A 27861-nucleotide genomic window follows, 5' to 3' on the forward strand; every position below is an offset into this window, starting at 1 on the left:
TGGTGTGGTAGATTGTATTATTTGTCCAAAATATTTGCTGACACTCTCTATTGGGGCCTTCTGTGTGGGAGAATTATACCTCTTGCCCCATTAATACCAGGCATGGCCATTTGACTTGCTTCGACCAATGAAATATGGGTAGAAATTTAAAGAGCCGTTGTGTAGTTTTGCCCTCTCTCTTTTCCCTCTGTCATGAGACCATCAGGTTCCAGGCAGGGGCTCCTTCATCTGGGACCTCGAGTGAAGGCAACATGGAATAAGATGCAGTCTACTCCAAAGCCTGGAATCATAAGCAAGACATAAACCTTTGGTGAAAGCCTGTGAGGTTTTGAGATTGTTTGTTACTGTAGCATAACTTAGTCCTTGCTGACTAATATGGATGTAGTCATTATTTCAACAGGTCAGGATGAGGTGGGATTATAGTAAGAGAATAACCTAGAAGAAAAGACTGGAGCCAAGGTATGCTAGATGGAAAAGGGTGGATTTTAATTTTATGTGTGGGAAGTTTAGTAGGGGTGAGAAAGGAAATTAATTCTGAGAGCAGAGGGAAAGATGATTCAGATACAGGGGGCAGGAAATCAGTTAGGCCATGATAATAGTAGTCCCAGTGGGAGGAGCCAGAGTCTGACATGGGCAGAGTCCATGTAAATGAAAAGTTGGAGGCTTATGAAACAGTGATTGGGCAAGAAAAATAATTAGTAGGCATGAACATTTATTTAGTATGGACAATGAGAAGATGATTCAAAGATGATATCAAGGTTTTGAGAGTGGTTATCTTGGAAAAAGGTATCACACAAGAACACATTTTGGAATGGATAGGATAAATTTCTTCCAGAGTTTATTGAGCTTGGGATAAAGATGGACTTGTCCAGTGGGAGTGGTTCAGAGGCGTTGGCTATGAGGGTCTGGACAGTGGGAATCGTGGTGTGATTTACATAGTTGGGCATCATCCTTGCATATGGGTGCAAGTTGGACAATATTATCTAGGGATAGTGGCTGGAACTGAAAGAGGAACTTAAGGAAAAGGGAGTTGGGGTTTGGGAAAAAATAAACCTGATGAGAGGAATGTCAGACATTTAAGTAGAAAATGCTGCCATGGCTGGCTGGTAAGGAGCTATGTTTGGAGCCGGCAGAGGTGTAAGGAGGCAAATTAATGCCTTAATGCCTACTCCTTGGTTAACTGCGAAGTGCTTAAATGCCTTTGCTATTATTCTGAAGCAGTTAAGCTTTGGATAAAAAAAAAAAAGTAGTCCAGGGTTATAAGGTCAGGAATTTATAAACACTCATAACGAAAATATAAGTCTGAAGTTTTCCTCTGTGTAAAAATGAAAACCAGAATAACAGTAGCACTTACTTGAAAAACATTCTTAACTTATACTTGGAAGTTTATAAAGTTTTGAGCTTTATTATGTCTTTGCTATGCCTACCAGTTAGAAATGAGTTTACTGCATTTTTTTGTTTATTTACTGGTTGTATTCTTAAGTAAAAATGTTCTCCATTCGATTATGACACATTTATCTTCCTTCTCAGTTTCCACATCTCAGGGCAACCTAACTCACAGATGTTCACAGCCATAACTGGAGGTCTGAACTTCTTGTCCACGCCCTTCTCCACCCCCTCCAGGGTTCACAGGCAATGCATCCTTTAGTTTTGAAGTCTTGCCGAGGCAGCTCAATAGATTAAATAGGTTGGTGATATGCTACGTTTCCTAAGAATAAGTCAGACCACCATCTATTTCTCTTCCTCTGGCTTCACACTTCAGTGTGCTAGGATCCTGGGACATCATGGCAGAGAAATGCTCACTTAATGGTCCATCATCAACCTGCCGGTGGCTGCAGGAATTACAGACAGAGTGCTCAAGAGAAGTCACAAGGATGCAGGAGACTGCCTAGGGAGAGAAAGCATTAAGCACACTGGTGTTAAATACCTCTCATCTCTGAGAAGATAGCACTGCCTTCTTCTGAAAGCAGCACTAACCTTAGTGATTTCATCTGGAATAATAATTTCCTTTCATTTCTCAGCCTAATCAGTCTGTCATTTTGTATTTACTGTAAGAAAAAGTTTAGGGCTTTTCTCAGATATGGAGAGTTTAGGACATAGCCCTCTTTAGGCATTTATCAAATTATTAAATCAGGCTAGTCCTTTGGAGAGCTTGCAATTTACACTAGAGGAGGCTGTTTAATCTTTTATTTCTTATGCTTAAGGCATCTTATAATCATCAGTAAAGCATCCTCTCTCATTGCATAGTAAATTGGAACAGCGGAATTAAGTTATGGAGCCTCATGTTTCCAGGTCCTCGAGATGCAAGCTTTATCAGGAGTTCAGCATCCTCACATGCCTGCTGCAGCAACCCATATTTTGCTTCATGCTTCTGACCTTTCCTTTACACCCCTTTGAAAATTTTGTACACATTGTAACATACGTGGCAGTTCCTTGGCATTAGCAGCAGGCTGCTAATTCGATCAGTTAATTACTGGAATAGATTACTGGGAGATGCCATCTTAATGTGCTTTATTCTAGGGATGTGCATTTTCCTGTTAATACAGACCTTCTGGAGACATAAAACGTTAACACAAGTAGCTTTCATTAGCAGAATAATGTTCAGGAAAATGATGGAGACATTTTTTGAGAAACCTTATAACTTCTTTTAATTATACCACTTTAGTGATCAGCAACTTTGCCTCTCCACTCCATATGTGTAAAGAATAATAACTGAATGCCATTCTAATGTGGGTTGAGCAGAGATAAAACCAGGACCCGTGATTCACATTGTTGCATTTAAAAAATTTATTTTATTTATTTATTTTTGGCTGCGTCAGGTCTTAGTTTCAGCACGCGGGATCTTTCGTTGCGGCACGCGGACTTCTCTCTAGTTGTGGCACGCGGGCTCCAAAGCACGTGGGCTCTGTAGTTGCGGCATGTGGGCTCAGTAGTTGCGGCGTGCAGGCTTAGTTGCCCTGCAGCACGTGAGATCTTAGTTCCCCGACCAGGGATCGAACCGGCGTCCCCTGCATGGCAAAATGGATTCTTAACCACTGGACCACCAGGGACATCCCAACGTTGTTGCATTTTAATTATTGATTAGGGGTAATCAGATGATTTAGCTTTAAGCAGTTTTCCAGATTCAAATTTGTCCATGATAATTCACAGTATAAAAACTTTCTGAAGAAAATGAATAATTCACAAGACTCAATCAAGACAGACGAGGAGAAGAATGAGGGCAGGTCCTGGTGAGAAGCGTGGAGTCTCTAATCTGTGATTTGCTTAGTGATCATCACTGCTTCCACTCCTCTGCCTTGGCAGAACAGCAGGGATGTTTTGGCAAGTCTGTGGGTGGTGGCGGAGTGATGTACCACTCTTGCGCTTAGAATGAATCTAGGGAAAACTCGGGGAGATGAGGAAGAGAAAAATGAAAGGGCTATGCCCCTCCTGAAACAGTTCAAGAATGGGGCTTGGGCCAGGAAATAGCTGGAGCCAAGGACTGGGGAAAGGGCAACGGTGAAAATATCCACCAGGAGCAGGGGCTGGACAGGAGTCCGGAGTGACTCTCCGTGGCGGGCTGCTTCACTATTGGAGGAGATCTGCCCTTTGCCTGTGCTTTGAGACCACATGAGATTTCCCCCACGAGCACGCATCCTTTCAATACCCAGGCCCTGCACATCTTTGGACATCTGATGGGCTAGGAGAGGGGCTCAAATCTGCACATTTTGGAGGCCCGAAGGGACAGATGGGAGTGTGTATTTCTACTATCTACAGATGAAAAAAGGGGATTGGATGGGTTAACTCACTCACCGAAATTCTCACAGAAAGAAGGAAGAGTTAATATTTGAGCAGTGCATTTTTTAACTTCACAGCTGGGGCTTTCTACATGTAATCTGTTTTGTTATAATTGCAGAGAATACCAAGGCAGCAAATACTAGACTATAGCTAGAGGTTCTCCTTATGTGTCTTCTCTGTTCTCGGCTGTACATATGTTCTGGGTCCCCCTTGTGGTGGCTGGGCTAGACTAGGCAAGGATGTTGCCCGGATGGGTCCACATGGAGGCCAAAGGGTCCACGTGGAGGCCTTAAGTTCTCAGGTGAGCCGGATGAGTGAGGTGTTTTCTTATGATGCTGACAGCATTCAAGTTGAGAGAATTTATGGCATAGTCTAAGAGTAAGGCAGAGCTGTCTGAGGAAAATTGAAATAATCAGAAGAGAATTTTCTCAGACTCCCACCACCCCATCTAACCATGAATAGCAACTGTACCATCATAGGCTGCCGTCCCACCTCTTCCATAGATACACTTCTGTGCCCTCAATTACGACTAATCTCTCCACTTTTTCACAAGATCCCATTAACTATCTACCAAAGGACATCACTCCAGCCATTCTTTCTTCTCTCTCTGATCAAGTTTTTACTGTCTCCTGATTCCTAGCAAAAATCACACTTTCTGTTATTGCCCCCATCTTTAAAAATAATCTTCCCTTGACTCCACTTCCTCTTTTAACTACTGCCCCTTTGTAGCAAACATTTTAAATTCCTTTCTTCCTATTTCTTTTTCAACCCACTCCAATTTGACTTTGTCCCAGACCACACTACTGAAACTGCTCTTGCCAAGATCGTTAATGCCTCCACGGTGCTAAAGCCCAGGATGGATTCTCAGTTCTCATCTTAACCTGTCAGTAGCAACTGATACAGTTGATCCCACTCATCTCTCTGAAACATCTTCTTCACTTGGCTTCGAAGGCACCACACCCTCCTAGTGGGTTTTATAACATGCTAGACTCTCCTTTTCTGCTTTGTTGCTTCTTTCTCTTGTCCTTGACCTCCCACAGTCAGAGAGCCCCAGGGTTCAACCTTGATCCTCTTCTCTGTCTATGTTCACTTCCTAGATGCTATAATTCAGTCTCATAGCTTAAAATGTCACCGACCATCCAAAGACTTCTGCATTTCTATGTGACATCCAGCTCTCCTATATTAAATTCTCTAGTTGAAATCTCCATTTGAAGGTCTAATAGACATCTCCACCTTTATACATCCAAAAACTGAACTTTTGATCTTTCTCCTAAAAGTTGTTCTACCTGCACCTTCCCCCAATTCAGTCCATGGCAGCTTCATCCTTCAAGATGCTCCGGCTGAAAACCGTAGTTAGTCTCAACTCCTCCCTTGTGTTCATATCTCGCATCTGAACATTCAAGAAGTCTTGTTGGCTCTACCTTCTCACCCCCTACACTGCCACGACGCTGGTGTGACTGAATCATTGCTCGTCTGGATGACTGCAGTAACCTTCTAACTGGTGTTTCAGCTCCCATCTTTTCCCTCTAGAATCTATCCTCCACGCGGCAGCTAGAGCAGTGCTTTAGAAACGTAAATCAGATAATATTGCTCCTCTGTTCGAAACCTCCAATGGATTCCCATCTTAACTGGAGTAAAAACTGAAGTCCTTACCAGGCACCATTACCCTCAGAGCTCATTTCCTGCTACCCTTCCTTGTCTTACTCCCTTCTAGGCAAACAGTCCTTAGGGCTTTTGCACTAGAACACTTTTCTCCTGTATAGCCCTGTAGCTAACTCCTTCACTCCTTCAAGATTTATTCAAATGCCACCTTCTCAATGAGGCCCGCTTGACAACACCACTTACAATTGTAGCTGCTTCCTCCTTATTCTCAGTACCCTTGAATCCCTTTACACCGTTCTATCCATTCTTTTTTTTCCCCATAGTACTTATCACCTTTCAACGTACCTTATAATTTACTCTTTTATGATATTGTCTGTCCCTTTCTAGCATGTTAGCCCCACACAGGGCACGGATTATTGTCTGTTTGGCTCACTGATACTTAAAGTGCTTAGAAAAGGTGCTCGGTATATAGTAGATAATCAATAAATGTTAAATAAATGAATGCATAAGCAATTTCCGTTACCAGAGACAAGGGCTATCATGAGGTCAGAAGCTGGGAAAATCAGGAAGTGGAGGAGGGAAACTGGAGAAACAGGATGAGGACCACGGACAAACCTAAGATGGCAGGTTTTGTCTTGTATTGTGGAGGTGGGTGTGACACATGTAAGTTACCATGCAGCACCGAAAACCTAGTTTCTTCACAATTCTGCATAGGCTGTGGCTTCCAGAACGTCTACTATTTTGACTTTCCCCTTTGCATACATTTTAGTTTGTTGGAATCCCTTTTAAAAATATGATGCCAAAATGAAACACAATATTCCAGATACACTCAGACCAGCATCCCATTTATATCATGGGTCATCATGTCCCTTTGTCTGAAGCTACATGTTCAGTAATGTAGTCAAAGAGATCATTAACTTCCCAGGGTTAAATGACACATGACTCAGAATGAGCCTGCTGTCAACCAAACCCACAAGTTACTTTTGTTTATTTTTTCACACAAACCACACTTCAACACAGTCTGCTTAACTCTATTCTTTTAACCTATGTGTATGACTTTTATATTTTTTCTATTAAATTTCTCTTTTCAGTTTAGATCCATTATTCTTACCGGTCAAAATCACAGTTCAGTTTTTTAGTAAACGCTCACAACTTTTCATTTTTGGAAATATGACAATTAAAAAAAAGAAAAGATTGTTAAGTATCGATAAAATGTTGTCCTGGAGAGAGTCCTTGAGAAAACCTACACCAAACTATTACAAACCTTTATTTCCATAACAACAGGATCTATTTAATACTCAGGATATATAGGTTTAAGCCAGCTATTTCTTAATCTTACCCACAAAACTGTTACTGAATAATTTTTCAGATGCTTTGCTGAAATTTAAATGTACTATGCCTATAGGATTCTGTTGATTTTCCAGTCTAGCATTTTGACCAAAAGATAAAATGAGGCCTGTTTGGAATACTTTTGTTAGATAAGCCTGTGTAGCCTTTTGTGGAGCCCCGTATATGAGCTCACAAACCATCTTTTGTTAATTCTGTCTTACAGTCAGGCTTACTATCTCCTATTTGAAGATTTGATCTTCTCCATTACAGTGACATTTTACCTTTGTTTATTTTGTGACATATTTGGAAGGAACAATTTATATACTCCTTCTGGATGAGAGGTCCTTGTCATTTAAATTTTAATATATTATTTTCTATAAACGCACATATGAAAGCTTATCATACAGATCTTAGTGTCATCTTTCTTTTCCTGTTTTGCTTGGCTCTCTTCTCTCCTTATCCCTCTTCCTCCATTCACACTGTCCATTTGCTCCTGCTCCAAATACTCCATATTAATGCCTAGTGTACATATTACATACTTCCATATATTTTGCACTCATATAATCACAGATGACTTCCTTGATGAACTCTTAGGTAACCTATTTCAAAGAGAATCAGTTTAATTATCCTTCCCTGAGAGATACTATTACCCATAAAACTGTCCTAGAAGCATCTGTTTACTTTGAGACCCCAATCTAAAAGTAATAGAGTAATTCATTTATCCTTTCACTCAATAAGATTCATGGAGCTCCTCCCGTGTCCCAGGAACTGTGCTAGGTTGTGCAGCAATTCTGAGACTTGCCAAGATATTGTGTTTAATCCACCTCTGTATCTTTTCTTTCACCTCTGAGGAAAAAAATTCTCTCCTGCTTAGTAGGCCTCCATTATGAACTGATTGTTTGTATCCTCTCCAAATTCACCTGTTGAAGCCCTAACCCCCAATGTGGCTATATTTGCAGAGGTGGCCTCTAAGGAAGTAATTAAAGTTAAATGATGTCATAAGGGTGAGGCCCTGATCTGGTAAGATTAGTGTCCTTATAAGTAGAGACACCAGAGAGCTCTCCCCAGAAGGAGATAGAGCCTACTGGCTAAGAAACACAGATTTATACCACAGATTTTTGTGAGAGGGAGAGGGGAGAGAGGTGGTGAACAAAAGGATACTCTGTGGTATATGAGGGAAAATATCTTTATTTAATAACATCAATAAAATTATGGTTTTCGTTAGATGAATACTGTTACCTGTGTGTCCCAATTTCTTTCAAGACTCAAACATGCAGATTTCTGCTACAATATTCAGCAGGATTAAATATTAGCGTATTATGGGCTGAGTTGTGTTCCCTCTCCCCCATCACCCCCCATCACCTTGGAGTGTGACTGTACTTGGACATAAGACATTTAAAGATGTGATTAAGTTAAAGTTGGGTCATTGGAGTGGGCCCTAACCCAACCTGATTGGTGTCCTTATAGGAAGAGGAGATTCTGATACAAAAAGACACACCAGCACTGTGCATACAGACAAAAGCCTGAGTGAGGGCACGGGGAGGAGATCCTCTTCAAGTCAAGGAGAGAGGTCCCAGGAGAAACCAAGCCTGTAGACACCTTGATCTTGGACTTCTAGTCTTCACAACTGTGAGAAAATAAATTTCTGTTATTTAAGCCACTCAGTCTGTGGTATTGTGTTATGGCAGCCCAAGCGGACTAATACAGACAGGATATAAGGATTGCATTTGTTTTGTTTTTCTAACCCTCCCTTCTCCTAACGTTTTGCAGGTACTGCAGTTACCTTCTGGTCCCTTTGCTATTTAGGGAAATTGTTCTGGTCTGCTCTCAGATACCCTGAGCACAGTATTATTTCTATGAGTATTAAGTACTGGCAAATTCATGTGAAGAATGTGATTCTCCTATGTTAACCAAAAAGCTGGCTATCATGGCATTAACCAGTCATTTTGAAAAACATGTAGAGTACAACATTCTATCTATTAAAAATCTATTCTTCCAAAACAATGCATAAGCTTGCCTAGGACACACTCTGAAAGCACTTTTCATTTATTATTGTTTATCATTCTTTTTACTTGAATTTTCCTTCCAGGTTCTGCCTGTAATATTCTCCATCTCCTTTTTATAAGGACAGAATTACAGTGTACCCCTCCAGATGGTGGGAGGGTGATAGAAACAGATCCTAGAATGAGCCTTAACTCTTAAACCCACACTCAGTCTTCAAGGCCAAGGTGACTCAATGTAGCATGCAGAAAGTGAAGCCAGTGTCCAGGATTGGGGCATGTGGTATTTAAAATAAATAAATAAATAAATAAATGAAAGGATAGAGATGGGAAACAGCTGGAGTGACTCAGAACTTATTCTCTGGAGCCCAAATCTCCTTGGGGTTCCTTAGCTAAATTCCCACACTTAGTGTATTTTTTTGAGCCAGATTCTAATCTGTTCCCTGCTTTACCATGGAAGCCTTTGCCCCACAGCTGGGGCTCATTTGGTTTGGAGTTTCATCTATAAATTGCTGTCAGCAAGGAACTTTAGGAGCTAATTGGTGAAAGTAACCTAAAAAGGGAACCCCAGAAGGGAACCAGAAAGACTCTGAATTTTCATCCTTTCTCTTCCCCTAAGAATTGTGTCACCCCTTGCCAAGAAACAACTAGCTTTGAAGGGTGAGTAATCTCTCTTATTTAAAAGCTAAAAACCAACTTGGATGAGATGCCATCAAATGAAAGTATGTTTCTCAGTCTCGTAGTTGAAGAGTATGGAGTGGATAGTGTTTGCGATTCAAAGTCCCACTTGGACACACTTCAAAGAGCGACTCCAGGCAGAACTGCTAAAAGCTCCGCCAGCACCAGGACATACAGATTTCTAGTCACTGGGGCCCGAGCTCAGTTTCTGCATCTGAGGAGGATCATAATTGCTTTCCTTTTAATCTTCTTTGCTGCTTATCAAATGGAGGTCACTTCACAGCAGGACATAGGTTCAAAATAATAAGAGCAAAATTTGTAGTGATTTGATTTTCCTTAAAAAAAAATCTTTGCAGTGATACTGAAGCTTAACAAAAGTGCAGGAATTTAAATTGGAATAAGGGAGTTCAGGAACAACTCAGATGATGGAAAAGCAATTCTGGCATCTAAAAACTGGTAGTGAAACAGGCATAGTAGATGTGAATGTCAGTTCACAAGCTAAGGTGTACAAATGTAAAACTTTCCATTTTTATACAGCAGCTAATTTTTATCTCTAGATTCCACTCCATGAAGGTCATGTAACTTGATCTCAGTCTATTCAGGGTCTTCAATGCCCAAATGGCTGCTCAAGGTCACCTGTATACATCCCTCAAATAGGCAGTTTTATGGTATCCATTATCCAGTAAGGATGCGGTCATTTGCTCGTACGTCTTGCCATCTTGATGCCTCTTGTGCCTATGCCTAACCTATTGGCTCCAGCAGCTCTATTTACTCCTTCCATGTAGAGTCTGGAGCACAAGGACCCTCAGGCCACTTGACATGACACACGAGAAATCCTCCCCCAGGTATTTAATCGTACCATAGAGACATACCTGTGTTTTGCCCACTTTCTTCTTTCTCCTAAATAATAGACCTGTTCCATTTTAAACACTGCATTCATTCCATTTTTAGGGTCTTTTTCAAAATATGAGTACAGGATAAGTATGAGTAGAGCACCTACTCTATGCAAAAAAAACCAAAAACCAAAAACCAAAGCAAAACAACGAAGCAGAATAAAAGTTTTTTAAAAAAGAACATACTTCTATTATAGTGGCTTATATTGTCAAATGTAAGAAACATGTGACAATATAAATAATTAGTATGAGAAAAATGTGATGGATTTTGTGACTTTAAAACAGTGCATCAGGGGCAGGGTGTGAGGACACTAGAAGTATTCTTGGGGGAGAGGAGTCTTGGGCTGGGCCTTGAATGAGGTATAAATTTCTGCAGGCAGATAAAAGGTGATCGCAGGGATAATGGGCATTCCAAGAAAATCTAGTGGTTTATCCTGGCTCTAGATCTCCAATTTAGATGACTTCCAAGAAGCACAGGCAGACTTAGGGTCAACTTACAAGTTGGAATATAACACATGGGGTTTGAGTTTCTTTGAGGTTTGAGGGTGTCAAGGCCAGCTTAGGTGTACCTCAAACAGAGCCAAAACTCTAGATTAGTTTCAGAGCTCTCCTGATTTCCTGGAAGTGCTCCTGACCACAAGACCAACCTCTGGGTCAGAGCAGATGAGGAGATCAGGAAGCCCTCCCCACCAAACCTCCCACCCGCTCCAGATGGAGTGTACAATTGCCCCTGTCCCAGCCACCTCTTCAGCCCTTGCACGTCTCCCTCATTGGAGTCATCATATTGCTCACTTTGTTTACAGGGTCATCTTTCCTCCATGCTCTGGTCTCTTTGAGAGCAAGATTCTGTTTTATTCTCAGTGCCCCTTGGTGTCTTCAGCATCTAGTACTTTCCTAGAGCCTAGCCTAGGAGGAACTCAATGAATTGAGTGGAAATGAAGAGACACCACTGCCAGCTCAACTCCCTGCTAGTCTTTACGGAGCTCTGTATTTTTATACAGGTTGTTATGAATCTCATCTAGCTCTTGTGGTAGAAAGTGGGTTGAATTAGATATTCTCTTTTTTTCCCATTTATTTATTTAATTAAAAACTTTTATTTGTATACATTTTTTACAGGTTACTTTCCATTTACAGTTATTACAAAATATTGGCTATATTCCCCGTGTTGTACAATAGATCCTTGAGCCTATCTTACACCCAATAGTTTGTACCTTCCACTTCCCCATCCCTTTATTGTCCCTCCCCCACTCCCCACTGGTTACCACTAGTTTGTTCTCTATATCTGTGAGTCTGCTTCTTTTACGTTATATTCACTAGTTTGTTGTATTTTTTAGATTCTACATATAAGCAATATTATGCAGTACTTATCATTCTCTCCGTCTGACTTCTTTCCCTTAGCATAATGCCCTCCAAGTCCATCCATGTTGCTGCAAATGGCAAAATTTTATTCTTTATTATGGCTGAGTAGTATTCCATTGTATATATATATACCACAGCTTCTTCATGCATTCATCTGTTGATGGACACTTAGGTTGTTTCCATGTCTTGGCAATTGTAAATAATGCTGCTATGAACATTGTGGTGCAGGTATCTTCTCGAATCAATGTTCTTCTTTTGTTTGGATATATACCCAGGAGTGGAACTACTGGGTCATATGGTAGTTCTATTTTTAGTTTTCTGAGAAAACTCCATACTGTTTTTCACAGTGTCTGCACCAATTTGCATTCTCACCAACAGTATACAAGGATTCCCTTTTCTCCACATCCTCGCCAACGTTTGTTATTTGTAGACATTTTGATGACAGCCATTCTGACAGGTGTGAGGTGATATCTCAATGTGGTTTTGATTTGCATTTCCCTAAGTTAGATATTCTGATATTACTATCAGACAGATGAAAGAATGGAGACTGTATGATTAAATGACCAAGGTTCCATAGTTAATAAATGCATATTTCTGGACTTTGCATATTTCTGGACTTTGAATTCCACTTTTTTATTGTGCTCTACCTTGTAGAGTTAGTTTCAGACCTATGATTATAAAGAGGAACAAGTTCTGAAGAAGATTTTGATGGGACTCACAAAACTCTCTTATTACATTTATCTCACCCACCATTTGCCATGAATTCAGAAATACCCTTCTTTAAAATTCATTGTTTGTTAAAACATGATTTTCAGAAGATTACTCTTAAACTTCATGTTTTCTGATAATAATTACTTGACAGTAGAGCTTACATGACATGGGTCAGTTGTTTTTCCAGTAATAATAATAATAATAAAATAATAAACATAATAGTAATAAACACCTGATTAGTGCTTTATCTATTTTAATTAGTCCTTGCAATAACCTAAGGAGAGAGATACCATTGTTTTCCCAATCCAGTAGCCACCCAATGTCATCAAACATTTATTAAGGGTCTACACTCCCTACTGCTATGTGCTAGGAGATAGAGCAATGCATGAATCAGAACAGTTTCTGTCTTCATGGAGCTTTTATTCTAGAAGTGGATAACAGGCCAACAAATGAATATTATAAATCAGACAATGATAAAAGCAATAAAGCAAACAGCTAGGGTAATGTAATGAAGACTGACTAGGGCAAGGGAGGTGTGTGACTACTTTAGTTAATATGGCTGAGAAGTCTGAAACTTAAAGAATGAGAAGTCACCGCCAGCAAAAGTTCTATGGAGACCCCTATAGAGGACATGGAATCTCTGCCCCCTTTTCCCATACCTTGCCCTATGCTTCTCTTCCATCTGGCTGATTCTGAGTTAGATACTTTTATAATAAACTTGTAAGTAAAAAAAAAAAAAAAAGTCCTATGGGCAGGAAATGGAGAAGACCTTGATCCTTATGACTGGAGCTTGGGAAAGAGTTGAAAAAGAGAAAGAGAAGAGGCAAGGCCATTCTTTATATGTAATAGTAAGAGTTTGAATTTATTCTAAGTACCATGGGAAGAATTTTCCCCCGGGGAGTTTTATAAACATCTCTCTATTTTAATAAGGATGATTTGTAGTTGTTGTAGGTATAGGAGTAGGGAAAACCGTCAGGAGGCCATAGCACAGTGCTGGTCAGAGGTGAAAGCTGCTGGAACCAAGATGGTGCCTGGGCATATGGAGAGAAGGGAGTAGGGTGGGAAATATTTTGGAGGTGGAGCCTCCAACTCTTACTGTTGGATTGGATGTGGCAAATGGGAAGAAAGGAAACCAGGATGACTCCTACATTTTTTACTTTAGTCACTGAAAGTTTGTGTCATTTTACTGAGATGGGGAAGGACTGAGGCAGGAATCAGTCTTGATAAATGAGATGAAATTCAAGAATTTTTGTTTGAACTGTGATTTTGAGTTTCTTTTAAATATCCATCTGAAGTCTTAAGGAGGCAATTGTATATGGAGTCAGGAGCTCAGGGGTCACCGATGTTAAACAGAAGCTTCTAGACAGTGAGTTTTGATAACATCATAATAGAAGTTTTATGGTTTCAACATTTCTGGTCCAGAGGAGAATCCACGTTTTCAAAAGTATGCCTTCACATTGAAAGTTTCCATTTTTATCAAAACAAGTAGGCTGTAATTCCCACCACCACCTCAGGGTGGCAGTAATGTTAATCAGGAAGATCACAGAGGAAGCAAGCTGTGTGCAGTTGGGAAATAAAATGTGCAAACGTGTGTGCACGAGCTGTAAATAAACTTACACCACTCCTGGGAAAAGGAGGTAACAGCAAGGATTGTATATTGGAAGTCAACAAAGCCGCTTAAGAAGACTGCTTAAGATATTGCTATTAAAATCTGAACTTTGATAAACCATAATGGAAAAGAATATGAAAAAGAATATGTATTTATATGTGTATAACTGAGTCACTTTGCTGTACAGCAGAAATTAATACAACATTGTAAATCAACTATATGTCAATAAAATTTTTAAAAATGAAAAAAATAAAATGAAATCTGAACTTTGAGCAAATATAGAGACTATGTCTGGTAATACTGATATCCAAATGCACCCCATTCCATAGCAGAGTGGTGTAGAACAGGAACAGACAGCCTTGGCCAGAGGATTAACAGGATGTGACAATACAAGGTGAAGATAAATTTAAACCAAATCAGAACAGAAACCATTCTCTCAGCTATATCTACCAAAGAATTTTCACCAAATTGTGGTGAGGAGTAACTAGAAATTTACATCAAAATCCCCACCATACATCCTTTGTAATTTTTTGAATGCATTTATGCCTAAATTAACTGTTTAATAAGATAACTGTATAATAAGATAAATATATATCTAATTCTAGTTTCGGTTCAATCTTTTTAGACTAATCCATTTTGATTTAGTTACTCACTAAGTCCAAGGTAAAGAGAATCCCCAGATTTTATTAGTGCCCTGCTGGCTGTTACAGTTAAGATTCTGATGACTCCAAGGTGGACAGAACCAGTTGGTGGAAGCTCTCCCATGATGCTGTCTCAGCCAGGTTAATTCCCTCCCGGATATGCTACAACTAACACGTTAAGATTCTGATGACTCCAAGGTGGACAGAACCAGTTGGTGGAAGCTCTCCCATGATGCTGTCTCAGCCAGGTTAATTCCCTCCCGGATATGCTACAACTAACACCTTAAAACATGAACACAGATAAATTGGCCGTATTTCTTGTCTGAAAGCTAGCAGAGAACAGCCCTAAGCAAGTGGACCTGGCCTAGGCGGATTTTGCACTGAGAAGAGGGGATGTACAAAGGTATAGAGCACTTGTAAAGAAAAATGGGCCCAGGAGGGTGGTCTCAGCTTCTGGGAAAGGGGATCTCCACCTATGCTGCTCGACTCGAATCCATCTATGCTCTAATTGGAGAACCCAACTCTTCCCCCTTTAGACCTTGCCCAAGTCACTAAAATGCTCAGGAAGTCCACCAGAATTATTCATCCTTGTCAGTTAATGTTTACGGCTCACTCACTGCATGCTGGTCATTTTACTGACGAGGCAACTTGCTATGAACCCTGCTCCTCAGGACGTGGAGGGCTAAATGGAGCAAAACAGAGGATTTGGCAAAAATGTGGCCCCCAGTGGGCTGGATATTCTTCTACATTTCCCAGGATATGGAGAACTGCTGGGTCAATGACTAAGCCAGAAGCTCAGTTTCCATAGAGTTCTACTTGGTTTTCATTATTTTATACCACTAGTTGTGCTCTGCATTATGCCCATAAACAAATATAAGAAAATATATCATAAAGCCCATGCGACAAAGGAACAAAACTGGAACCCATGTCAGGCCTTATCAAATACATTCATGAAAGCACGTGGACCCATTTTATGGGGCATGTTTGGATATGAATGAGAAAAACACTATTTAAATGATACAGACAGAGAGATACCAAGGATTGATAGCACATAAAAGCTAAAGAAACGTTACAGGTGATACAGTTAGATGTTTTTAAACTGTAGGACATTTTCTTCCACTGAAAGTTTATGCAGAAGCCCAATATATAGAGTAAAGCTTTCCTGTGCGATGGTGGGGTGAGGGCTCTTCCTTCTTAACCTCCCCTGAAGCACGTCCAGAGAACTGGAGAGGGTCAGCTGGATCATTCTCCAAAACTAGCTTCCTGGCCCACAGGAGCCCTGGGGTGATTAGCCCCAGGTCACGTTGTAAATAAGTAAATTGCAGCTAGAACTTGGTTCTACTGACACCAGGTCCCTTGAATCACATAGTAGGAATCAGTTTTCCCCACCCCCAAATTACATGGCATCAGTGAAGAAAGGACTGTATGCTTATTGCTATTGCTTTTGTTTAGATCTTTCTCACTTTTGAGAAGGAGTTGAATGGCCAGAAGGAACCACATGCTTTTATAACTTGGCCTTTTCTTCTGGTTTTGGGGGAAAGTCCAGCTTACTTAGCTAAGAACTTGAGTTCTTCCAGTCTGTTCCTAGGTTGTCTATTCGGCCCTATCGACGACTCCACAATTTGCCCATCTGACACGCCAACTTCTCAGCATCCTGTGCTGGCCTCTTCCCTCTCCCTGGACCCCATGTGTCTTGTCTGGGGCTGACTTGTCTTTTTCAGATGCCCTCCTCCCGTGTCTCTTGTCACTGATATCTTAACATCTCAAATCTCAACCCTTCCCCAAAGCTTTTCAGATGCCCTTCTCAGCTCTCACATCCCTTCTTCTAGTTCTCCAGACTAGCACTTATCAGAGATTGCCTCTTATTAGAGTGATTTAGTGCATATGTATCTCCTGCCTTCTCAGTTGTGAGCTAAGAGGGCTCTGGAAACATGTCATATTCATAACATCAGGCAAAATCCCTGCCCATCCTAGAGGTCCCCAAGCTCTTAGTCAAATAGAATTGCACAAAGTATATAGAAATGGTCTTTTTGTCTTGTTTTGATTACAAGTGACAATGGAGTTACAAAATGGAGAGTAGAGACAACCCAATTATGGGATTGTTATAAAAAATGAGATTTTTGGAATTTTATATTTACAGGTAAATATAGGGATATTCAATATTCAAGGAACTGGGAACCTATAAAATATGTTACCTGAGGTTTTGAGTATGTAGGACTTGAGTTGGTCAGCCTGTTTCTGCAGTTCTCTATTGAATTCCTTCCAGTTTTTAAAAAATATATATATTTTTGGAGCATTGCACCTCCAGTTGATCTATAATTTCTTTCTTAGAAAAAATTTTCTCCTTTTTTATTTTAAAAATTTTCTCAAAATTTACTGTTTTTCTGACTTTGTTTTTCTAGGAATTCTGAAGGTATTGACAGTTAATTTATTATATGTATCTAACTCTATACATTGTAAATTCTATCATCTATTCATCTGTCTTTCTATCTCTATCAGATAGTCAGGAGCAGGTTTAAAAAGCCGTCGTTTTGGTTCTTGCTTGATTATAGACGTTAGTAGAAGGATAGTCACTCACATTGTTGGGCCTTCTGGAATCATCTTTCAAAATATGTTCGGTTGTAACAAAAAACCAAATGACATTACAATTGAGACCATGAACTTTGGAGTTAGGCTACCTAGGTTTGAATCACAATTTCACTACTTCTCAATTGTGTGAACGAGGGCAAGTTACTTTAACTCTCTGTTTCCTTGACTGTAAAATTGGGATAATAATAGTACTTACCTCCTAGGGTTGCTGTAAAGACTAAATGAGGTAAAATTTTAAGTGCTTAGAACAGCACCTGGCACTAGTTATATTATATAAGTGTTAGTTGTTACTATTCTAGAACCCTCTTTTTGATTTCGCCCTTCCACCTCCCTCCCCCTGACATGCTCTTTGGGATGTTCTCGAGCATTAGTTATATGGTTGAGATGAACTTGAGTAAATATAAGCATATGCACCTCAAAGAACTCTGCCTATACACTTCTCTAGGGTAGGTGTTAATGCAGATGAGAAAGTTCTTGTATCAAGAGCATTGTAAAAGGGTTAATGGCCCTGCTCATAACCGGGAGTAGAATATGTGGAGAAGTGATTAGAAATGCAGTCACCGCATTAAGGAAATGTTCAGATACTATAGTATGGGCTTTACCATAGGTAACTTTTGGTGTATTATTAAGGTATGAGCAGAGCTGCATATCTCAAAAAGCCATTCTCGACTGAGAGGTTTGCTGATGTTAAAGAAGTGCAAATGTATACAATTAATGGCGGAATGATGGGGGGAAGTGTTTGCTGACTCAGCCCAATATTGAGTTGCATCTGATTGATATTATTTACAGCTCTTTGGGAAACAACAAGTCTCCTGCATGCCCTGAGAGGGTTTTAATGATCCCTTTGCTTGCCATCCGTCTGCATAATAAGACTAAACTTCATGGACATTTTCCTGAGTTTTTAAACTCTGCAGGGTTTTTTTTTCCCTTACCCTTTTTATATTTCTAAAGTATATGTGTTTAGTAGAGAAAGGCTCCAAGATGTGCTCACCATGCTTGATTGGACACGTAGTTTTTCCACTTTGGGTTTTAAATAGATTTGCAGATTTAGGAATCTGCAGAGGTGAAGCTGCTCTATGCCTTCCTGAATGGACTGTCTACTGCCCTTAACCAGATAATTCAGCACCCACCAGAACTTTCCAGTTAATGTTTTCCATGCTTATTCATAGATATAGGTCCAAATCTATACGTTTACTTTTATTTTTAATATTAATATTTGCAGAAACAAAATGATGGATCCTTCATTCATAGGAGCTGTCAAGGCAAGAGAAGAGGAAGAGGAAATGGAATGTATATGTGTAATTTTATTTATTTATTTATTTATTTGCTCCATAAAATCATGGCTTGACTAAGGAGCCTGGCAAGTAGTCCTAGGGGAAAGTATAGGCTAATGCCAAATACCTAAATAAAAACCAAAGACCTCACATAAACATTCAGACATCCTGTCTCCATAATATCAGATAGCCAGATGTGTGAAAATATCTGCATAATGGACTGAATTTTCTAGATTTTATCTGACGTGTGATGTTATTTAGAGGTAAACCTGGCTCTAAATGATTAAATTAGTTCTTGGAAGTCTCGAGTGCTGTCTTCTGTGTAAGACCCAAGAAGCGATTGGAAGGATAGCAGCTGACCTAATAGCGTTTAGCACTAGATGGTCTCTACTTAGCTACTTACTTGGGCATGATACCACCTTGAAGAATGGATCTTAGTGATCTACTAAGTTAATTTCATCTCAAAACATAAACAGTTGTTCCCAGAGAATAATTTGGTAACAGTGCTTCTGGAAATGATATGAAAACACCTGGAGAAATTTGGTTTTGTTTCTAGAAGAAATCAAGGAAAATCTTTGTTGTATTACCTGGAATTACTCTTAAGCGTGACCATGAATGTTTCTTTACCAATCTGAGCCTGGGTTCCTTCCTAAGTAATGTAGGTATAACCATACCAATTTTGGAGCTGTTATGAGGTTAAATAAGAAAATCTGTGTTAAAATATCTAGTCCAGGATCTGACACATAATAAGTGTTCAATAATGGTAGCCGGGGGGTGCTATCACATACCTAGGCTATCGACAAAGCTTTGCGCTAGTGTAGGGTAACTGCACTCAATCCTGCCATAGCTGTGGCATGAGTGTTTAATGCTGTTCTCTCCAATTACTGAGTAAAGTACGTTTTATTTTTAATAACTAGGACTTGAGGATGCTCCATTTTGCAGAGTCTTCAGTTGAGAATGCTCGACTAAAGGGCTCTCTCCTTGAGGGAGCTCAAGTTAATAGTTGATAGCCCTTCTGTTAGTCTCTGCTGCCCAAAGGAATTTCTCTCTCTGCTCCTAGAAGAGGTAAGAGAGACGGATGCAATGTTTTATCAGATTGGGAAATGATTATTGAAGGTAATGCTTACTACTGCATGATTTGATTTTCAACTTGCCAAGGACTTTGAGGAATTTAAACTTCTAAGTAGTTTCCATGTATTATTTTTTTTTCTATTTAATTTAATGATTGAGGGAGTAAATGCCATATGTAGATAGGTTACTTGTGCCTGTATGTACTGCCATGTTTCAGGGACTCTGAATGTTCAGAACATTGGTGGATATATTGCTAGGAAGCAGACATGAATGAAATGTGTCAGGATGGTTTGAACTATGGACTTCTGAACATTGTTCCCGAGAACCCCAAGATGAGGGTTGGAACTTGAATTCTGAATGTCTTTCCTGTTAGGAGAGAGTGCAGAGAAAGAGGCCTTACTGTCACTCCGGAGACATACTCTCACCACTCTTTCACCACGAAGGGCAGAAGAATAGGATCTTAGCTAGGATCCAGTTTCAAGACAAAAAACTAAACTGCTCATTTTAACAGAGAAAGCTTAGTGAAGAATTGCTAATTTGGTATTAATGAACTAAAAATGCCCCAAATGAACATTAATGTATCACAGAGAGGTGGTCCCTGTCCATAGGGGTGGCTTCATGTGTGTGTGACCCCTGCATTTCCACAAGGTCTTGCATTTGGAAGGGCCCCATGCTTGGTTTAATGCTCTGCTGTTGCCATCTTGAAATTCTTAGTAATTTTTGAACAGGGATATAATGTTTTCACTTTTCACTGGAACTGCAAATTATGTAGTTCGTCCCACCTGCAGGAAGAGGCTACCACCTTTAGGCATGGAGGAACAAAGGGAAGAGGTTGAGATTATTACACAGAAAATCTTTGAGGTATGGATGCCATGTGGTGCTGGTGTCTCTGAGTCCAGAGAAGGGACCCTGTGAGTCTGGGGCATAGCCCTCTGAGAGTGAGTGCTGGCTGCCTGGCGCTGGAATCTTGGAAGGAGCATGCCAAGACCGGTTCTAGAATCTCTGAGGTGGCACCATGAGGCTGCTTCTGTGAACGTTAGAACTTCAGACTTCCTACTACTGGAAGGGATTGCTATTGATGGTTTGATGAAGTATTGCTCAGTGATGCTAATAAAGCCAAAGTCCAAGAGGAGCAGGAGACAAGAGATTCAGGAAGCAGACAAAAAGGAGCCAATCCCCTCTCCCTTTCCCAGCCTTCCCATCTTCCCCTTGTCTCCTATGGGCAGCGTTTAACAAGCAGCCAGCTGGCAAAGCACCACTGTGGCCTGTAGAGTCCTAGTTCCAGAGTCACAAATGACATCCAGAAAGGTGTATGTGGAGAGAGAGCTTAGTAGCTTTCATGAACACTAAGAGACTAGGAGAGAAGGACGAAATATCTCAAGTCTCTGTCCTCCCAGCAGTGTTTGCAGTAGCCCCGCCAGGACCAGTTTAGGCAGACCTTCTGATTGTCACATGAACCCTCGGAAGACTCAGCTAACGTGACCTTTCCGAGTTGACCTTACAATACTTGTAGCTCCATTTTGCCCCGAGAACTTTATGTGATACATAATTCTGGTTCAGACGGGTGGTGAAATGTTCCAGTGCACACATGTTAGAAAAGGGGAGGGAATACCTCACAGTGCAGAATACGGGCTTTCCCTCTGAGCGCTTCCTGGAGGGAAACGTTTTATTTTAAGTAAGCATCAGATGTCAGACTTCTCCCTTTGTCTTTTCTCAAGTTTGGAGTTGTATTTGTGCCAGTGCTTGGGGAAAATTTGATAAACATGAAGTTTACATCTAGTACAGTTTTTTAAGAAAATTCTTTACTCAGTTAAGGTAAAGATTATTATTTCATTTTAAATGAAAAACTTTTACACTGAAGGATTCCAAGTTCCCTGTAAAGCTGTCCACCCTGCAGATGAGTGGGTGCTCGTTTTTCCTTGCCCCGTCTCGCGGAGCTGTTCCACGCCCCCCAGATTGCTCTGGCAACCAAAGCGGTAGCAATAAGGAGTTCAGCTCTATAGGTGTGGTGGCATGAAAAAACTTAGGTTCTGTGATAGCACTTATAAGAGTGGCATCCTCACCATACATCCCTTTCCCTATAGCTTTTTTAAAAAAGCAACATATGTATGTATTAAGGAAAAAGGGTTTCATCATAATGATGACGTCAAGCAAGGTAACTATATGAATTGAAACTTAAGCTTACCTTCACAAGGCTCATTTCTCCACCTCTAGTGCTGCCTTCTTAACAACACCTTTGAAAGCCAGATAGGTCTATGGTTGCTAAAGGGCCAGAGGTATAGGGGAGAGAGAGAAAGCCTGGGACAGAATTATTTTGTCAGAGTTGTTCACAAATGAAGAACCAGTATAGTAATAGTTCATATACTTGTCATCCATCATCCACCCCCGTCTTCATCAAAGAGGAGTGGAAGGCACCTTATAATAGAATGTCAAACCTCTGCCTTGAGCAGTTCAGCCAGGCCCAGCTGACATGCTCAGCTTAGAGCTGTCGTTAAGGGGACAAGCAGGCAGGCTGACAGGTGAACTTGATACGCTTGATTTCAACATCATTGTTGGATCAAGGGCAGACACAGCAAGGGTGCAGAATTCAGTGAAGTTATTGCTTACAAAATGCCAAAGGTAGGGTCTAAACAAAAATATCTAAGAGAAATCCATCTGTGAAATGCATTTTCTTCATAAAGGGCACAATCTACCACAAAGCACAAAAGAATAAAGCTACCCTTCCTGCTGCTTCGCTCGGCTCTCTTTTTCATTTACCAGCGAGGATTCCCAAATTATATAAACATGTAAAGGCTTTGGTGCTCTTCTGGAGAAAGGAAGAAAGAGACCAAGCTGAATCAGCTTCCTAAACGACTGCATTATTTTACCCTGATGGCTTTAATTAGAGAAAAAATAACTGCATTGAGACCATCTGCATATTCATAATGTAGAACATATGGCTGGTTTTCAGGATTTTGAAAAAGAAAATGCATTAATACCATGCTTCTTTCCGTTCATTTCTCATATTCCAGACTATTTCTTTGAAAAATAATATACTTGAAAAAGCTGTTTACTCTTTACACAGGCCAAATGTTCTCATTCCTTTAGGCTTTTTGTGTTGTGTCTGCTACTATTGTATATTTCAGCAACAAATGCTAAAACAGAATATGGTTGTTTATGATGAGGAATGCCCCATAAGTGAGTTCATAACACTTTGTAGATGTGTATTTACATCAACACATTGTCTTTTGATAGGCATAAATTATCGGAGTTTTATTTATGGGAAAGTCTTGCTAGAATTTCCTGAGAGCGTGATGAGGACTCAAGCCAAGAAGGGTATGTAGTGTGTGTGCACAGGGACGTGTGTGTGCTTGTGTGGATGAGGGTGTGTGTATCTTAGACAGGACATAACAACGTACATCTAGTTTTGACCAAGTGAAATAATTAGCAATTGTGAAAACTAAAATGATCAAATTCACAGAAATTATTTCAGACTTAATGTTATACTGGTAAGATAATAAACAAATGGATTTATTAAACAATTTTTGAATTTTAAATTCTTAATGAAAGATAAAGCAATCTCTAGTTATATTAGAAGAAAATGGAAAAGCAATAAAACTTTCCGGTTTTTTCTCGGGCTTTTGGGTAGTCACTGGATCAATAAATCCAATTCCCAGTGTAAGGCAACAAACAAGAAAACAACCAAATCACTAGAATTGGCATAACTATTTTCAAAACAAAGCAGAAAAAGGTGTGAACAGGGGGAAAAAGATTAGGAAAGAAATGAAATTTTGCTCCTCTGAGACCAAGCTGCCATGTTTGTAAAGCAACAGTAAAAAGAAACAAGTGAAATGAAAATTAGATGGCAGAGTCGTGTATGTTGTGAAGAATTGGAGGAAATCCACCTTCTCCCCAGGAGGCTGTGTGTCTGGTGGACATGGTGCATCTTAGTTATTCTTGGTCCTCCAAGTCTCTCTAAGGCCCCCAAGGGCTCAAAGATGCAATTTCTTTCTTCTGTTTTGCCACACTCTTTTGAATTTGGCAAGAGGCCTTAGGAGCTTGCTAGCTCAGATGAAACCACTTGTAACTTGTCGTCCAGTTTGCAGATAAAAAAAATGGAGGTATTTGGAGAAGGTATTGTCTATTACAAAGAAAATACTTCAAGGCAGTAATGGACATTAAAATAAACATACTGCTTACATCAAAACTATGCCAGAGTCTCTGTTTTGCAAGAGGAAATGATCTGACACTTTCATTTATTAGCGAAGGCATTGGAAATTTCCAGTATTTCACAAAATCTACTGTGATGACTATCAAATTGGGAATGATCTTGCTTTTATGGACACAGTAAATGAGTGACTTCTTTTCAAGCAATTGACTTAATTAAAATGAATTTTGTCTTTTTTTCCCTTCTAGTTAGAACATCAAACCTGTGATTTCACAAGTATCCTGTTTTGAAATAGATGGTATTAACTCAGTTCAATTGCTATAGCTCTTTGAAAGTAGAAAGGATGTCTTCTGTTTTTATCTGTCTTCTGATTGCTAGTAAAGATGATACAAAGTTAATCACTTTCATATGGTTTTGAAATTTCCTTCATATTTACTGTCCTTATATCTACCTAAAAATTCCTTTTGCTTTCCTTTTTACTGTGAATATCAAACTTATTTGCAATGCATTCAGTCTGGTGTTTCTTGTGTATATATTTATCTTGGTTGTAAGCCGTGAAATATAAGTATTCCTTTTGCTCTGGGTCCCATATTGTTTTATTCATCCTATTCATGACTTTTTTTCTTTGAATTTTATAGTATTTGGAACTCAATTATAGCTGATAAAGTTGTCCCCATTCTTTTTCAGGGGACAGAGTGTACTTAGATGTAGCAATGTCATGTTTTAGTAAAATATGGACAATTCAATCAGTGTGCCTCTCCTGCTTTCTTTTTTAAAATTTGCTTTGGCTTCATGCCAATCCAGAAGTGAACACGGAAGATCTCTTAATAACTGTTTTCCTTTCCTTACTGACTTGTGATAGAACATGATATACGTCTTTTGGTTCTGTGCATTTAACAATTCCTCAAAAATCTCAATCAAATCAATTATTCAATATGAAGTGGCCCAAACTTTTGAAATAAGTTTTCCTTTTTCTTTTGGTAAAATATATGTAACATAAAAGTTACCATTTTAACCATTTTAAACGTACGGTTCAGTGGTATTAATTAGTACATTCCCATTGTTGTGCAATCATTACCACCATTCATCTCCAGAACTTTCTCATCACTCCAAACTGAAACTGTGTACCCATTAAACAATAATTCCCCATCTGCCCAGCCCCTGGTAACCATTATTTTACTTTCTATCCCTATGAATTTGACTCTTCTGGGTACGTCATATAAGTGGAATCATAAGGTGTTTGTCCTTTTATGTAAAATTTCCCTTTTAAAATGGATTTTACAGCTTTAAGGAGATGACTTGGACTCCCCAGATTGCTCCTCTACTTACCTTCAGTTTCCAGTTCCGTCACCAGCCCATGGAGTACGGCAGGAGAGCCATGAGCCCTACCTACTAGCCCCGGTGAGGACCTACCTCGATTCACTTCGTCAGAGACGTTCATTTTGCATCTTACCAGGCTGATAGAATATATCACACTCATATAAAGAATAGTTTTAAGTTATGTAAGTTAAGGAAAGCAAAATATATTGAAATAATGAATTAACTGAAATTATTCCCTCTGTATCTTGTGTGTGTGTGTGTGTGTGTGTGTGTGTGTGTGTGTGTACTCAGAAAGGAAATGATTTTGCTTGGTAACATTAATAACTAATCTCCATAAGTCATAGTATAGTTCACAAAGGACTTTTGTACAGACACTTTCCTATCAAACATGGTTAATGTTTACTAATTAACGTAGTAATGTTTCTCCCCACATCTAGATGCTATAATTCAGGCTCAGTGAGATTCACTCCCTCACATTCACGAGGCGAGTGAGTGGTGCTGCTGGGCCCCAGTGCAGTCCCATTGTGTTGACTGCCACCTCCCTAATTACCCCCCAGGGGCACAGGAAGCCCCGTCTGGGCCGCGTGGAGTCCCAGTTTGGTGCGCTAATCAGCAGATGCAGTGCTGGCCTTCTTTTAATTTGACCTTCCGAGAGACCTTCCCCTGTGTCCAGCGCTCTGCTACTCGCTCTGAGGACCAGACACTTGACCTGCACATTGTGCGGCTCCGTGAGGGTCAGAAACTTCCCATGTCTGGCAAAGAGCTTCCCTCAAGCTGCAGTAATTAAGGATCAGGAACTCTTTTCTCTCACCAAAAGTGGGTCACATTACAGATAGTGGGGAGAGATAGTGTGGAACTAGTTCGGAGTGGCAGCTGACCAAGTTCTGTTGCTGGCAACAAACGTGGAAAACGGCCTTATGTTAAAGTCCAACATGAAATTGCAAACGATTAAAATAATAATAAAAAATGCTTCCAACGGCATTTAGAAAAAAACCTTTCAAAATGCAAGGAACATCGTGTAAAGCATATTGGTTTACTCTGTGATCTCTCAGCTGTATCTCTGTGCCCGGTCTGTACAGGAAACAGCGAAGACAAGGAGGTATGCAGCAGAAACCTCAGCTCTGTGCTTTCTTGACTCTTGGAGCCTCGCGTTCCCAAGAGTATTGTCAGAGTGGTTTTAAAATTTTTTTTAAAAAATGTAGCTTGGCAGAGCTGTAGAAGTGTTTTATTTCTTGAACCCTTGCTGGACAAGTCTGTTGACAGAACCGTGTTCTGCTGGTCCGGCAGAGCTGCCAGGCGGGGAAACATGTCATGCTGAACGGATCCATCCCTCAGTCCCTCCTTATTCGCTCCTATTTTCCGTGGCACTTTGATCCTTTCTCATTTCCACTCCAAATTGATCCCTGTGTACCCTGTGTCAACTGGCACACTTCTATTAGAGAAATGTTTTGCTAATAACATCCTAGCTGTTCTGAATTCTCCACAGCCTCTTTCATCCGATCTGCGTATAACCCTGATTGTTCTAAATCCCACTGTTTAACCTTGCTAATACAAGCTCGACCGCTTAGCTTTCTGTTCAACCTGTTGATCGAGAGATTCACCAAACATCCTGTCTCCAAAGAGTTCACACGTTTGCAAAAAGTTGTTTTTATTGAATGACATTTTATTTTAACAATTTGAAAGGTAATTATTTTAAAAAATCTATAGTGGTTTGCTAATTTGTTAATGTTGCCCAATGTGCTTAGGCGAGTTGAAATCTTTTTTAATAGTTTTAATAGTTTTTAATTATCAAAAGATACCTTCGTGGAACGGCTCAAAAGACTCTCTTTCTAACTGGCTGTGATACACTGCGTGAGTTGCTGACCTTTCCAGACATGTATTCTGCATCAAAAATAAGGAGTGGAGACTTTCGCTTGCCTCTGGGCATTAAAATGCAACAGTTTTATAAATTTATAAGGTAAAAAGCAAACTTGGCCTGTTGCCTGAGGCCTAGCAGTTACATTTCAGATGCTCTTGGCTGTGTATTTCTAGAAATCAACTTCCTCATTAGTCCTCTTTCAAGTTGTTTTGAAATTCGTCTCTGGATTTCTTCTGTCTCCCTTCCACTGCAGTCCAGCTCAACTTGTTTATTCCTAGAAGCCAGAAGCTTCTCTATGTGTTTTGAAACCAAGCTCTATCAGCTACTGAGAGCTACATGTGGAATTTCAGTAAAGGGATTTCATAAAACAGTAACTGTTAAGGCAGTGAGCTTCTGTCCTTTGTTTTCTTTTTTAGACCATTGAGCCATTGTAAGACATGATTTGTGTGTTTTGTTTGAATTGGGTGACTTAGTTTACATGAATATTTTATTATTATACATTAACTTGATCTGGAACATGATTTTTTAAAGAGTTCTGTTTGAGTAAGGATGTTTCTACTATGCTCGAGGCCTCGTTTTTCTATGGAAATGTGCTTTCAAATGTTGTAATGCAAGTCTGTTGGAAAACAGGATTAAAATGAAAGCATTTCATTCTGAAAGCAACTTTTCAATAATACTACGTCTAAGACCTTGATAAGGTTTGTAGGCTTTTTCTATCTCATGAGGTGGTTTATAAGTTTGAGAGTAAACTCTATATTCCTTAGAGACAGAATACTTCTACATATTTCATGAAGGAAGATGTCTAGACTTTAAATTTAGTAGCTTTGGATTTTAATCTCATCCCGCCCTTAGCTGAATGACCTCAGACAAGTCATTTGGCCTCTTTGAGCCTCAGTTTTTTACCTGTAAATTGAGGGCAGTAATAATTACTTCCTAAGATTAGAGCTAAATACAATCTAGCCCACAGGACACACTTAAGAAATGGTATGAATGGGATGAATGA

General features: G+C 39.8%; 1 long non-coding RNA gene across 2 annotated transcripts in view; it reads left to right on the forward strand.

The window, feature by feature from the left end:
* Nucleotides 1-27861, forward strand: part of LOC309661089 — a 155293-nt gene that overhangs the window by 7978 nt on the left and 119454 nt on the right. The window contains exon 1 of one of the 2 annotated variants that reach the window (XR_014263852.1): nt 14781-19578. The exons of the other annotated variant lie outside the window; for it this stretch is intronic. This is a non-coding gene — a long non-coding RNA (uncharacterized lncRNA). Of the gene's footprint in view, nt 1-14780; nt 19579-27861 lie in introns of those variants that run through there. 2 annotated transcript variants of the gene reach the window in all.

Source organism: Balaenoptera physalus (assembly GCF_965194825.1).
Source record: "Balaenoptera physalus genome assembly, chromosome: 5".
Classification (NCBI taxonomy): Eukaryota; Metazoa; Chordata; class Mammalia; order Artiodactyla; family Balaenopteridae; genus Balaenoptera; species Balaenoptera physalus.